This window comes from Primulina eburnea, chromosome 3, assembly GCF_022965805.1.
Source record: "Primulina eburnea isolate SZY01 chromosome 3, ASM2296580v1, whole genome shotgun sequence".
Lineage (NCBI taxonomy): Eukaryota > Viridiplantae > Streptophyta > Magnoliopsida > Lamiales > Gesneriaceae > Primulina > Primulina eburnea.
The window spans coordinates 47,425,236-47,439,789 of record NC_133103.1 but is presented as its reverse complement, the minus strand read 5'-3'; the positions used below and the strand labels follow the sequence as shown (position 1 = coordinate 47,439,789).

Genomic DNA, 14,554 nt, shown 5'->3' with positions numbered 1-14,554 from the left:
TTAAAAGGAAATTATACATATAACTTAATAACACCTTAATTAAATTATTTATTTATTTATTTTAAAAAAATAAAAATTTGAATTTATTTTTTGACTGTCTTCGATTGTGTGGGTCTTCAACTTTAACAATTCAACACACCACACGTGATTGCAAAATTATTGGATATAAGACTTTCAAGTCATCTTCCAAATTTACAAGTATTCTTCTTCAACTTTGGAATATTTTGCTTTCAAAAAATTTTCTCATTTCATTTCCAAACTCAGAAACTTTATTTAATTTTAAAAAATTCAAGCAATAACTTCAAGTGTTAATGAGAACAAAGTTCTTGTTGTTTGCAGAAACACTAGCAATCTTGATTTTGATGATAACAAAACTTATTATTGTGTTTTTAATATATTTACTCAAGTGTGAACAGGGGCGGATCTAGGATTTTGGCACTGGGGGCCGCTTAGTTTATTTTGCGACGGTTTTTGTCAAACCGTCGCTAAACCGTGACGGTTTCTTATAACCGTTGCTAAAAAAATTTTTTAAAATTTTTTGGGGGGGCCGTGGCCGCCATATAGCGACGGTTGTTGATACAACTGTCGCGAATTTTGCGACGGTTTCCGTCACAACCGTCGCTAAAATTTTTTTTAAAATTTTTTGGGGGGGCCGTGGCCCTCGTTCGCCCTACACTAAATCCGCCCCTGAGTGTGAAGTTGATACATCAAGTTGAAAGCTGGAACTTCAATTTCACAACTGGTTGAATTCTGGCGAGGTACAGTATTTTGAGCATATCTTATAGAACAGAGATCGAAATGACCTAAGGCCAAAACAGTTGGAAATACAACTCAATTATCTACAAGTCATATATCAGGCCAGTCTGACCAGTTCGAAGGTTATCTAGGTCAAACCGCTGATTGAAGTTCAGACAAGACATTTCGGATTTTGCACACGGTTCAAAACGAGCAGCGTTAGTATTTTTCCCATATCTCTCAGCTTGATGATTAAAATGACAATTCGCCAACTTGACTGATCAGAAAACTCAATTTGAAACAAGTTGTATTTCACATCAGTTGGGCAAAATCAAATAGTATCTAGGCCAAACCGGTTACTGAATAATCAAACTGATTGCACGAAAACAACAATCTGTTGGGTACGAGCAGTTGCGATATTTTGGCCATATCTCTCAGCTCGCTTATTGGAATGAATCAACTCAGTATACGTTGGAAAGATAAGACGATGATCTACAAATCATCTTCTGAAGTCAAAGTCTAAATTGAAGCTTAAGATGCTGATAAATGGCGATGACACTACTGGTTCTGCGCAACATACTAGTTGAGCTGCGGTTGAGATGCTGACCAGTTTCAACCGCTGATCAGTTTCAACCGCTGACGATTTGAACCGCTGACCAGTTCAACCATTGACCAGTTTGAACCGCTGACCAACCGCTGAATGACCAGTTTAAGCTCGGGAAAATGTCCAGCAAGACGAATTTGACCGTTACAATTTCAGAAACTTTCCAAACGGTCATATTCCAACTCTCCCCACAGATGATGTAATTTTGTTTTTATGAAGTTTGTACTTAGAGACCTCAAACACTACTATTTATAATCATTTATTATACTATCAATGAGTTGATCGAGAGCTCGAGAGTCAAAAAAAGATGTGCATATGCGTCTCATAATTTTGCGGCGACACATGTACTATTTGTAAAAAATACAGGCTTATAACTGTCGACATTTCCTACACGTTTATTCTTCTTTATGAGTCATTTTTTCTTACAGACGACTCTTCGTTGTGAACTTCCATCTTTTGTCAATGCAGAAAGTTACTTTTTGGTAATTGATTATCTGGTTTCTGATTGAAGATCCCCACATAGACAGGAACCTGGTTTAGGAGGGTGTCACATTTATTTTGGCCACTTACTAAATACAACTATCTTGATGAGGTTAAGAGTTTGAACTACATGCCTTCATCAGATTTCGAAAATATAATAGTTCCTTCATGATATACCTAATTTATATTTTTTTTCACTATAATATAATAGTTCCTTCATGATATACCTAATTTATATTTTTTTTCACTATTATTATTATTATTATTATTATTATTATTATTATTATTAATTGAATTTGGACACATATTTTATTAGTAAAATATGAAGACTATATGTAAAAAATGAAAGTTCAAACTCAATTTCAATAATTTGAAAATTAGACCACTTTAAATGGTGAATCAGTTAACCAATTTTTTTAAAAAAATTGGTTTGTAAAATATTAATTAATTTATCATTAAAACAAAATTGAACTTGCTTTTGTTTTAAAATTTTATTTATTTAAATATGTGTTAGTTTAGTTTTTGAAAAAAAAAACGTATATTCGTATCCATCCACTTATTACTTTTTTATTTTTTTATTACTATTGATTTAGTTTTAAAAAAAAAAGAAAAAAAAGTTTTTTATGTGTGTCGATCCACTTATTTTTTATTTTTTAAAATTAATGAATTTGAGCTCCAACTTCCATTCTTTGTATGTGGAATCATTTGAAAGATAAATCACTTTCTTTTCTTAGACATAAATTTTGAATATGTGAAAAATTTTCTTAAGATAATTGTTTTAATATTTTTAATGTAAAGATTTTTCTAAATCGTTGATTGGCTCAAATTTATTAATTTTAAAAAATTAGTAGATCGACACACATAAACATTTTCTTTTATTTTTTGAACAAACTAAATCAATGTATATTTAAATAAATAAAAAAATTTGTTTAAAAAATAATAAGTGTACAAATTCAAAAATTTGCGTACGAAAATTCACGAATTTTCATATTGCAATTATTATTATTATTATTATTATTATTATTATTATTATTATTATTATTATTATTATTATTATTATCAATCATATTATTAGTAATAATCAAATAAAAAACAAATATATGGATACACATATACATTTTTTGAAAACTAAATCAACACATATTTAAACAAATAAATAATTTTTTTTTAAAAAAAGTTCAACTTTTTTTGAAAGATAAAGTAATTTGATCATGTTTGATGTGGAGTTTTCACGTGGGTCGAGGTTATGTTATAGTGTTTAGGGAGCTCAAGGTTTCAGGTTTAGGGTTTTGGTTTTATGGGTTTATAGATGGGTGGAGTTTGGGTCGGGTGTCAGTCGGGTCTAGGTTGTATTTTACCCTTGGGTCGACATTGGGTCAAGTTTGAATCGAGATTTACAAATGAATCGCTTTTTGGGTCGGGTTAGTGATCTATATTGAATTGTTAACATATGTATTATATGATATAAATTTATAATATTTATGTGATATTGTACTATATGTAATTATCATATTTATATCATATAATATTATATAATGATATAATATGATATGATTGAATTTAATGTTAACATCTGTATTGTATGATATGACTTTATAATATATATATGTGATATTTTATGATGTGTAATTATCATATCATATACTATCATATGTTAAAACATTTATAGTACGAGTGTGAGACCCCGAGATTAAAATAGCTTTGATGGTATTTTGGTAAATAAGTTGAAAAATAGTCAATTTATTTTGATGGTATTTTCGTAAATAAGTTGAAAAATAATGAATTAATTTTAAAAACAAAATGATAAATAGTGACATATCTTTTTCATATGAAGTTCAAATGATTTGAAACTTGGATATGACATAGAAAACTCAAAGATATAGAAGTTTCATGTTTTGAGTTTTGAAAAATTTGATCGTTTGACTGGTCCAAAAAGACGTACCGATGTTAAAATGTTAAATAGTATATATTATATTAATATTAATATTAAAAATTAAAAAAAAAAAAGAAAAAAGATAAAGATGAAACTCATGTTTCACGTGAGTCTCATAAGTCATTCTCGAAGAAGGCAAGAGAGAGAGATGAGAAATAATAGAGTTTGATTTTCTTTTCGATCGTGCGACTTATCGGTTTATCCAATCGACGAACCGACTTCAGTTTTGGGATCGTTGACACGAGGTCTTTGATTTGAGGTATAAATTTTATATTTTTGGTGATATTTGAAATTCGTCGATTTTTGGATAAATCCGATATATTGTTAAATCATACAGAAATTGAAGATTGTTGAATAGTGTATGATTTTAACGAAGAAGAGATGATTATAGTGATGTTATTTTGAATTATTCCTAATTTATTATTATTAGGGAATTTTTATCGTTAGATTGAGATTGAAGAATTATTTGCGGGTTATATATGCAGTAGAATAACTGACAAGAAACTAAGTTTTGAAGTCGGAATGAAATTATGTTATGATTTGAATTTGATATGAATTTTCAAGTTTCAAAAGATATTTGAAACTTGTATTATTGAATTTGAATGGTGTTATTGATTGGAATGAGTATGTTATTGATGTAGATAAAGTATTATACTGATATCTTCAAGTTACATCAACTGGAACGAAGAATTGAGGTATGTTGAGACCGGGTAACATACGACAAGTATCTGTATTATATGATATGTGAGACCCCGAGCTAAAATAGCTTTGATGACATTTTGGTAAATAAGTTGAAAAATATTCAATTTATTTTGATGGCATTTTCGTAGATAAGTTGAAAAATAATGAATTAATTTTAAGGACAAAATGGTAAAGAGTGACATATCTTTTTCATATGAAGCCCAAATGATTTGAGATTTGGAAATGACGTAGAAAACTCAAAGATAGAGAAGTTTCATGTTTTGAGTTTTGGAAAATTTGATTGTTTGACTGATCCAAAAGGATATACCGAAGTTAAAATGTTAAATAGTATATATTATTTATTAATATAATATAATAATATAATATAATATAATATAATATAATATTAAAAAAAAAATTTAAAAAATAGAAATAATAAATAAATAAAATGATAACTTTGAAATCAAAGATATCATTTTGAAAGTTACAGAGGGGACGATCGTGAGAGAGAGAAAGGGGAGAAAAGAGTTTTTTATTTTTCTTTTCGATCGTGCGACTTATCGGTTTATCGAATCGACGAATCGACTTCAGATCTAGGATCGTTGACACGAGGTCTTCGATTTGAGGTATATATTTTATATTTTTGATGATGTTTGAAATTCATCGATTTTAGAATAAATTCGATAAATTGTTAAATCATACAAAAACAGAAGATTGTTGAATAGTGTATGATTTTAACGAAGAAGAGATGATTATGGTGATGTTATTTTAGAATTATTCCTAATTTGTTATAATTGAGAAATTTTAATCGTAGGATAGAGATTGAATAATTATTTGTCAGTTATTATTAATTCTGATAAATATATGTAGTAGAATAACCGACAAGAAATTCATATTCGAAGTCGGAATTGAATTATGATATGATTATGATTTGATATGAATTTTTGAAGTTTCAAATGATATTTGAAACTCATATTAATGATTTTGGAGTATGTTATTGATTGGAATGAATATGTTATTGATGTAGATAAAGTGTAATATCAATATCTTCAGGCTACATCAACTGGAAATGAAGAATTGAGGTATGTTGCGATCGGGTAACATACGACAGGTATCTGTATTATATGATATATGTCGGTTTGATTGGATTGATTGGATTGGAATACGTGTCTATGTGCCTATTTGATGATTTGATGTGGCATACATGACATTGAGATTTGAGTATCGATGTACAAAATAAATGTTTTGTTAACACACATCATTTTATGCATACATCGATACATGACATGCACGTTGAGCTATGATCCTTGGATACCCTGATATGATTTGATTGGATTCTGGGGTTTGTGAACACAATCGCTATGTCGGTATTATATGACCCGTAAAGCATAGACAATTGTGGCCCCATATGATTGGATATGAGATGTGGGATTGATGGCGCTTCGTCGACGCTATCATATGTGTATTCCCATATCGGCCGGTGTGCCAACTCGAGCATTGATTTGATTTGATAGCGATTCGATTGATTCTGACATGTGCTCAGTGGATGGGCATTTGACCTGATACCTCCACGACATACATGCATTGCATACCATATATCATTGTTTAGATATCTGTTGTATATATGATTGGTTGTTCCATACGGAGCTTTGCTCACCCCCAAGGGGGGCTGTTGTTGTCTTTGTGTTTGGACAATGGCAGATACTCCAGGATATCACGAGATCGGAGAGGGTACTTCTGGAGGGAGTCATAGTTGAGTTGAGGTTTATGTTTATGTCTTGTTCCCAGTATATATGTATATGTATCTATATACCGGGGCATGTCCCGAGGATATGATATGTTTGTATGTGATTGGTTTTTGATTACGTATGGGCGTGTTTTATGATTTAAGATTAAATACTATTTTTAGTATTATAAATCTAGAAGAAATGTTTTGGGCTCGTTGTAAAGAAATTTTAAACTCGTTTTCCGCTGTGATTAATTAATCCTAATCAAATTGTGTTGTAATAAAGATTAGGAGCTAAGGGCCCCACATGATATATGTCGGATTGATTTGATTGATTGGAATGAGAATACATGTCTATATGCCTTATTTGCTGATTGACGTGGCATACATGACATTATGATTGGAATATCGATGTATAAAATAAATGTTTTGTTAACACACATCATCTGATGCATACATCGATACATGACATGCACGTTGAGCTATGATCCTTGGATACCCTGATATGATTTGATTGGATTCTGGGGTTCGTGAACACAATTGCTATGCTGGTATTATATGACCCGTAAAGCATAGACATTTGTGGCCCCGATGATTGGATATGAGATTTGAGATTTGATGGCGCTTTATCGACGCTATCATACGATTATCCCTTATTGAGGCCGGTGTGCCAGCTCGAGCATTGATTTGATAACGATTCGTTTGATTCTGACATGTGCTCAGTGGATGGGCATTTGACCTGTTACCTCCACGACATACATGCATTGCATATCATATATCATTGTTTAGATATCTGTGGTATATATGATTGGTTGTTCCATACGGAGCTTTGCTCATTGTAGTGACCCGTTCCAGAATCACCTACTAATCAGAACTTAAGCATGCAAAATTAACATTTAAAACTGAATCAGGTAAACAGCGGAAAAACAGTAATACAACCCAATCGAATCTGTAAGTACAAAATACTTAAACAACCAGATCGAACTAAATACCAAGAACAAATACCAACAACTACAGGTCAACCTCTGCCAGCTCCCTGTCCACTCCCTCCTGGACCGTCCAACCTGAGACCTGCCCCATCGAATAGGGTATCCAAAACAGAGATAAACCGAGGACGTGAGCATAAAACGCTCAGCACCGAAAGCATGAGTATACAAGACTATGACATGCATGTATGCAAAATGTACTGGATACCAGGATCTGGGTATATCGAAATACTGCTCAGGTAAATGACGTCAAGGTATGTAGCACTCTGCGCCGTCGCACCAGGAGGTGGCTCCCATACCAAAATAAACCTGTGGATATACCGGTGACCTGACCACCGTCGGCCAACGGGGTCCAACCATCCACAACAAACGAGGGCTGAGCACCCTCTCAACAGGCTATCTCAAAAATAGTCAGGCTCAACATGATTATGCAAATGCCGCATAATAAACCATGCATCATATGACAGATAATAATGCAACATATAAACATGCAACACATAGTAAAGCATACTCAATCCTGCTATCTCGGATAGTACTTTCGTACCTCAAACCAGTAGATCCTAGCAATCAGTCCTAGAATCAAGTCTGCGTCCGTAGTCAGCCTACTGATGCCGCTAGCTCCCAACTAGAGCACAGCTCCGCTACAAAACCAGTAGCTCCCCGCTAGTGCCTAAACCTCGGGAAAAGACTAGAAACCCATCAGAAACGACCAAAACGCTCTGGAACACTCGGAATTGGCGAGTAACAAATGAAGCCTCGCGCCTCTATTTATAGACAACGATCGGACGATCCGATCCACTTCGGACGATCCGATCCACTGTACACTTCGGACCTTCCGAACCCTTATCGGACGATCCGAACCCTGCATGTCTTCCACGTGTCCAGACACCTGTCTTCGGACGATCCGAACCCTGATCGGACGATCCGAACTCTGCATGTCTTCCACGTGTCCAGCCACCTGTCTTCGGACGATTCGAACCCTCTTCGGACGATCCGAACCCGCTTCGGACGATCCGAACTCTGTTCGGTCCTTCCGATCCCACCGAAATATAATTAATCCAATAATTAACTCAAATTAGGCATCGGGATACTACATTCTCCCCCCCTAAAAAGGATTTCGTCCACGAAATCGAGTCTGAAGAATGACAATTCTGAACAACAATACATTCAACTTAAGAATGAATTACAACTGAAAGTACAACTGAAATTACAATCATTACTGAAAATACTACAACTAGAACAACTCTGGATGCTCTGACCGCATGCGACTCTCTAGTTCCCAAGTAGCTTCTTCAGTACCTCGGCGCTGCCACTGCACTAAGACAAGAGGAATAGTCTTATTCCGCAGTACCTTATCCTTCCGGTCTAAGATCGAAACCGGTCTTTCCACAAAAGACAAATCCGGATTCAGCTGAACTTCTGTCGGATGCAAAACATGAGACTCATCCGCTACGTATCGTCTCAACAAGGACACATGAAACACATTGTGAACACTAGACAGATACGGTGGCAAAGCTAATCTATATGCCAAATCTCCCACACATTCTAAGATCTCAAAAGGACCAATGAATCTCGGAGATAGCTTACCCTTGAGTCCAAATCTCAGAATCCTCCGAAAAGGTGATACCTTGAGAAACACTTTCTCGCCTGCATCAAAATGAAGAGGTCTGCGCTTGGAGTTCGCATAACTCGCTTGTCGATCCTGAGCAGTCTTAATCCGCTGTTTGATCACAATAACTTTGTCCATGGCCTGCTGAATCAATTCTGGACCCTCGACCTGTCGTTCTCCGACTTCTTCCCAGAACAGAGGAGTACGACAACGTCGACCATACAATGCTTCAAACGGAGACATACCAATACTCCTATGAAAACTGTTGTTGTATGCAAACTCTATCAGCGGCAGATGATCCTGCCAAGCTGGCCCGAAATCCATCACACAAGATCTCAACATATCCTCAAGAGTACGAATAGTCCTCTCTGACTGACCGTCAGTCTCTGGGTGATATGCAGTACTCAAACTCAAGGTAGTGCCCAAAGCTTGCTGAAAGCTGCCCCAAAATCTAGATGTAAATTGAGGATCTCTGTCACTAACGATACTCACGGGCACACCATGAAACCGTACAATCTCCTGAATGTACAACCGTGCCATCCGATCGAAAGTGAAATCTCTGTTATACGGAAGAAAATGGGCAGACTTAGTAAGCCGATCCACTACCACCCAGATAGCATCTCTATTCCCCACAGACATAGGCAAGTGAGTCACGAAGTCCATCGTGATATGCTCCCACTTCCACTCCGGAATAGGAAGATTCTGCAACAAACCTCCATGTCGTCGATACTCAGCCTTCACCTGCTGACAGACAAGGCACTTGGAGACATACTGATAAACATTACGTTTCATACCTTTCCACCAAAATCGAGTCCTCAAATCCTTATACATCTTGTTGCTCCCTGGATGAACACTCAACTTGTTACGATGAGCCTGGGACAAAATCTCTTCCCTCAAAGTGTCATCTTCCGGTACAACAACACGACCAGATAAGTACAAAAGACCCTCGGACTGATAGTGGAAACCAGAAGTATTATCTCCATCAGCCAACCGAGCTAATTTCTGAATCTTAGAATCAGACATCTGAGCATCTCTAATCCGAGAATACAAAACTGGCTCGGACAAAATAGTAGCTATACGGATACTCTCTGTTCCCTTCCGATGCTTACAATTGAATCCCATCGAACAGAAATCCTGAATAATCCCAGATACAGCACAAGTCTGAAGAGCAGATAACCTCACCTTGCGACTAAGAGCATCGGCCGTGAGATTCGCAGATCCTGGATGATACTTGATCTCACAATCGTAATCTTTGAGTAGATCCATCCAACGACGCTGACGCATGTTCAACTCAGCCTGAGTGAACAGATACTTCAAACTCTTATGATCGGTGAAAATCTCAAATCGCTCACCATACAGATAATGGCGCCAGATTTTCAAAGCAAAAACGATCGCTGCTAATTCCAGATCATGAACAGGATAGTTTTCCTCATGAGACTTTAACTGTCTCGACGCATAAGCAATCACATGCTCATTCTGCATCAGAACACACCCTAGTCCCTGTAAAGAGGCATCGGTGTAAACACTGAAACCACCAGATCCAGACGGTAAAGCCAAAACAGGCGCAGATGTCAAACGTCTGCGAAGTTCCAAGAAACTCTCTTCGCACTCTGATGTCCATTCAAATGAAACATCTTTCCGAGTGAGCTGAGTGAGTGGCTTAGCAATCTGAGAGAAGTTGACAATGAAACGGCGATAATACCCAGCCAATCCCAGAAAACTGCGGATCTCGGCTACTGTCGTCGGACGCGACCAGTTCAATACCGCTTCCACCTTACTTGGGTCAACTGAAACTCCCTTGCTAGAAATGACATGACCAAGGAAAACAACCCTGTCAATCCAAAACTCACATTTACTCAACTTCGCATAAAGCTGATTCTCGCGAAGTGTCTGTAAAATAATCCTTAAGTGTTGTGCGTGTTCTTGCTGATCATGCGAATAGATTAAGATATCATCTATAAACACCACAACAAACTTATCCAAGAATTCCCGAAAAACCCGATTCATCAGATCCATAAAAACTGCTGGTGCATTCGTCACCCCAAAAGGCATAACCAGAAACTCATAATGCCCATACCGGGTCCTGAATGCAGTCTTCGATATATCTCCCTGATGAACCCGAAGCTGATGATAACCAGACCTTAAATCAATCTTGGAATACACAGAGGTACCTTGCATTTGATCAAATAAATCATCAATCCGTGGCAACGGATACTTATTCTTTATCGTCGCACGATTTAACTGCCGATAATCTATGCAGAGCCGCATAGAACCATCCTTCTTTTTGACAAAAAGAACTGGTGCTCCCCACGGGGACACACTGGGTCGAATATACCCTTGTCAAGAAGATCCTGCAACTGCTGTTTCAATTCTTGCATCTCCGATGGAGCTAAACGATAAGGAGCTCTAGAGATTGGTGCCGTGCCTGGCACTAAATCAATGCCGAAATCCACATCCCGAACGGGAGGAAAACCAGGAATCTCCTCGGGAAAAACATCCGGAAAATCGCAAACTACTGGAATGTCACTGATACCGACACTATCTGCGGACGAATCAATAGCATAGATAAGGTAGCCTTCCTCGCCCGACTCTAAAGCACGACAGGCTTTCAGAGCAGAAACCACAGGCATCGGGGGTCGCGCTCCCTCTCCATAGAAAAACCAACTGTCGCCCTCAACTGGACGAAACTGCACAAACTTCTGATAACAGTCCACAGTAGCTCTAAACACAGTCAGCACATCTATTCCCAGAATGCAATCAAAATCCTCCATCACAAGAATCATCAAATTAGCAGTTAAAACATTACCCTCAAACTCTAGAGGACAACCCAAAACTAGACGTTTAGCTAGCACCGAATGACCCATCGGTGTGGAAACAGATACCACAACGTCCAAAGAAGTGAAAGGTAATGCATGACGCTTAGCAAATCTCGCAGATATGAATGAATGAGATGCACCAGTGTCAATGAGAACGTAAGCAGGTAATCCACATAATAAAAATAAACCTGCGATAACTCTCTCGTTCTCCTCAGCAGCCTGATCCTGGTTAAGAGCAAAGACCTGCCCTTGAGTACGCGGTCGGAGGTTAGAACCCTGAGTAGACTGTCCCTGCTGTGGCCTCTGATGAACTGAAGCCTGAGAACCAGATCCTGATCCTCCGCCCGTCTGTGGACAATCTCTCTTCATGTGGCCCATCTCACCGCACTTGTAACAAGCACCCGCAACCTTGCGACAACGCTCCGTCGGATGATCCTTCCCGCAGTGCTGACACGGGCCCCTCTTCTTCCCAAAATGGTGAACTCCTCCAGATCCAGAGGAAGAAGAAGTAGATCCAGCCTTTTTAAATGCTTGGGCGCGGGGACCCAAAGAACTAGTAGGACGAGCAGACTGCATGGCTCGACCTCTCAACAAACTGCCCTCAGCCTGGCGACAACGATTTACAAGGCCCTCATACGATGTCGGATCATCGCAGACAACAACCCGATCATAAATCTCCTGATTGAGGCCCTGAAGAAAATGGTTATACTTGGCCATAGAATTGTCACTGACATGCGGAACATATGGAAGCAACTCAAAGAACTTCTGTTGATACTCATCAACAGACAAACTTCCCTGCTTCAGATTGATCAACTCAATCGCCTTGGTCTGCAGAAGAGCTGGCGGAAAGTAAAGCAGCATGAAAGCGGCTCGGAAATCGGCCCAAAGAACTCGACCCTGTCGCTGAACTATCGGTGCAGAGGTAGACCTCCACCACTTGAGCGCACCACCCTCCAGCAAGAAATCAAGGGTATCAATCTGCTGCTCCGCCGAGCACTGAAAAGTCTTGAAGCAGCTCTCCATCCTCTCAAGCCAGTTCTCCGCAACATCCGGGGTCTCACCGCCTGAAAGAGGTTTCGGCCCCATCTGCAAGAACCGATGCATACTAAAACTCCGAGGCTCATCACGACGGTGTTGACGACGTTCTCGATGCTCTCGACGACGCTCCCGATCGTCGCGGTCTCCCCAGCGTCCAACGCTGCCATGACTACTAGCATCGTCGTCAAAACCAGACATCTCTTAGCTACAAAAGTTACCAGAGATTAAACCCAAAAGAACAGTTCTAAATCCCAAAATCTTAATGCATGCTCTGATACCATAAATGTAGTGACCCGTTCCAAAATCACCTACTAATCAGAACTTAAGCATGCAAAATTAACATTTAAAACTGAATCAGGTAAACAGCGGAAAAACAGTAATACAACCCAATTGAATCTGTAAGTACAAAATACTTAAACAACCAGATCGAACTAAATACCAAGAACAAATACCAACAACTACAGGTCAACCTCTGCCAGCTCCCTGTCCACTCCCTCCTGGACCGTCCAACCTGAGACCTGCCCCATCGAATAGGGTGTCCAAAACAGAGATAAACCGAGGACGTGAGCATAAAACGCTCAGCACCGAAAGCATGAGTATACAAGACTATGACATGCATGTATGCAAAATGTACTGGATACCAGGATCTGGGTATATCGAAATACTGCTCAGGTAAATGACGTCAAGGTATGTAGCACTCTGCGCCGTCGCACCAGGAGGTGGCTCCCATACCAAAATAAACCTGTGGATATACCGGTGACCTGACCACCGTCGGCCAACGGGGTCCAACCATCCACAACAAACGAGGGCTGAGCACCCTCTCAACAGGCTATCTCAAAAATAGTCAGGCTCAACATGATTATGCAAATGCCGCATAATAAACCATGCATCATATGACAGATAATAATGCAACATATAAACATGCAACACATAGTAAAGCATACTCAATCCTGCTATCTCGGATAGTACTTTCGTACCTCAAACCAGTAGATCCTAGCAATCAGTCCTAGAATCAAGTCTGCGTCCGTAGTCAGCCTACTGATGCCGCTAGCTCCCAACTAGAGCACAGCTCCGCTACAAAACCAGTAGCTCCCCGCTAGTGCCTAAACCTCGGGAAAAGACTAGAAACCCATCAGAAACGACCAAAACGCTCTGGAACACTCGGAATTGGCGAGTAACAAATGAAGCCTCGCGCCTCTATTTATAGACAACGATCGGACGATCCGATCCACTTCGGACGATCCGATCCACTGTACACTTCGGACCTTCCGAACCCTTATCGGACGATCCGAACCCTGCATGTCTTCCACGTGTCCAGACACCTGTCTTCGGATGATCCGAACCCTGATCGGACGATCCGAACTCTGCATGTCTTCCACGTGTCCAGCCACCTGTCTTCGGACGATTCGAACCCTCTTCGGACGATCCGAACCCGCTTCGGACGATCCGAACTCTGTTCGGTCCTTCCGATCCCACCGAAATATAATTAATCCAATAATTAACTCAAATTAGGCATCGGGATACTACACTCATCCCCAAAGGGGGCTGTTGTTGTCTTTGTGTGTGGAAAATGGTAGGTACTCCAGGATATCAGGAGACCGGAGAGGGTACTTCTGGAGGAAGCCACAACTTAGGCTGAGGTTTATGTTTATTTCTTGTTCTCAGTATATATGTATATGTTTCTATATACCGGGACATGTCCCGAGGATTGTTTGTATATGATTGGCTTTGATTATGTGTGGGCATGTTTATGACGTGAGATGAAATACTATTTTTAGTATTCAAATAAAATGATTTGGGCTCATCGTAAATAAAATTTTAAACTCTTTTCCGCTGTAATTAATTAGCCCTAATAAGATTGTATTGTAATAACGATTAGGAGCTAAGGGCCCCACACAGTATGGTATCAGAGCATAACTGGGAATGCTCGATTGAGTCTTGTGTAC

General features: G+C 38.7%; 1 long non-coding RNA gene across 1 annotated transcript; it reads left to right on the top strand.

The window, feature by feature from the left end:
* Positions 1 to 4,937: 4,937 nt before the first annotated feature.
* On the top strand, positions 4,938 to 14,260 carry LOC140828519 (uncharacterized). Its single transcript, XR_012117247.1, has 3 exons — positions 4,938 to 5,059; positions 5,461 to 5,515; positions 14,186 to 14,260. It is a non-coding gene; the product is annotated as an uncharacterized lncRNA (long non-coding RNA).
* The last annotated feature ends 294 nt before the right edge of the window (positions 14,261 to 14,554 follow it).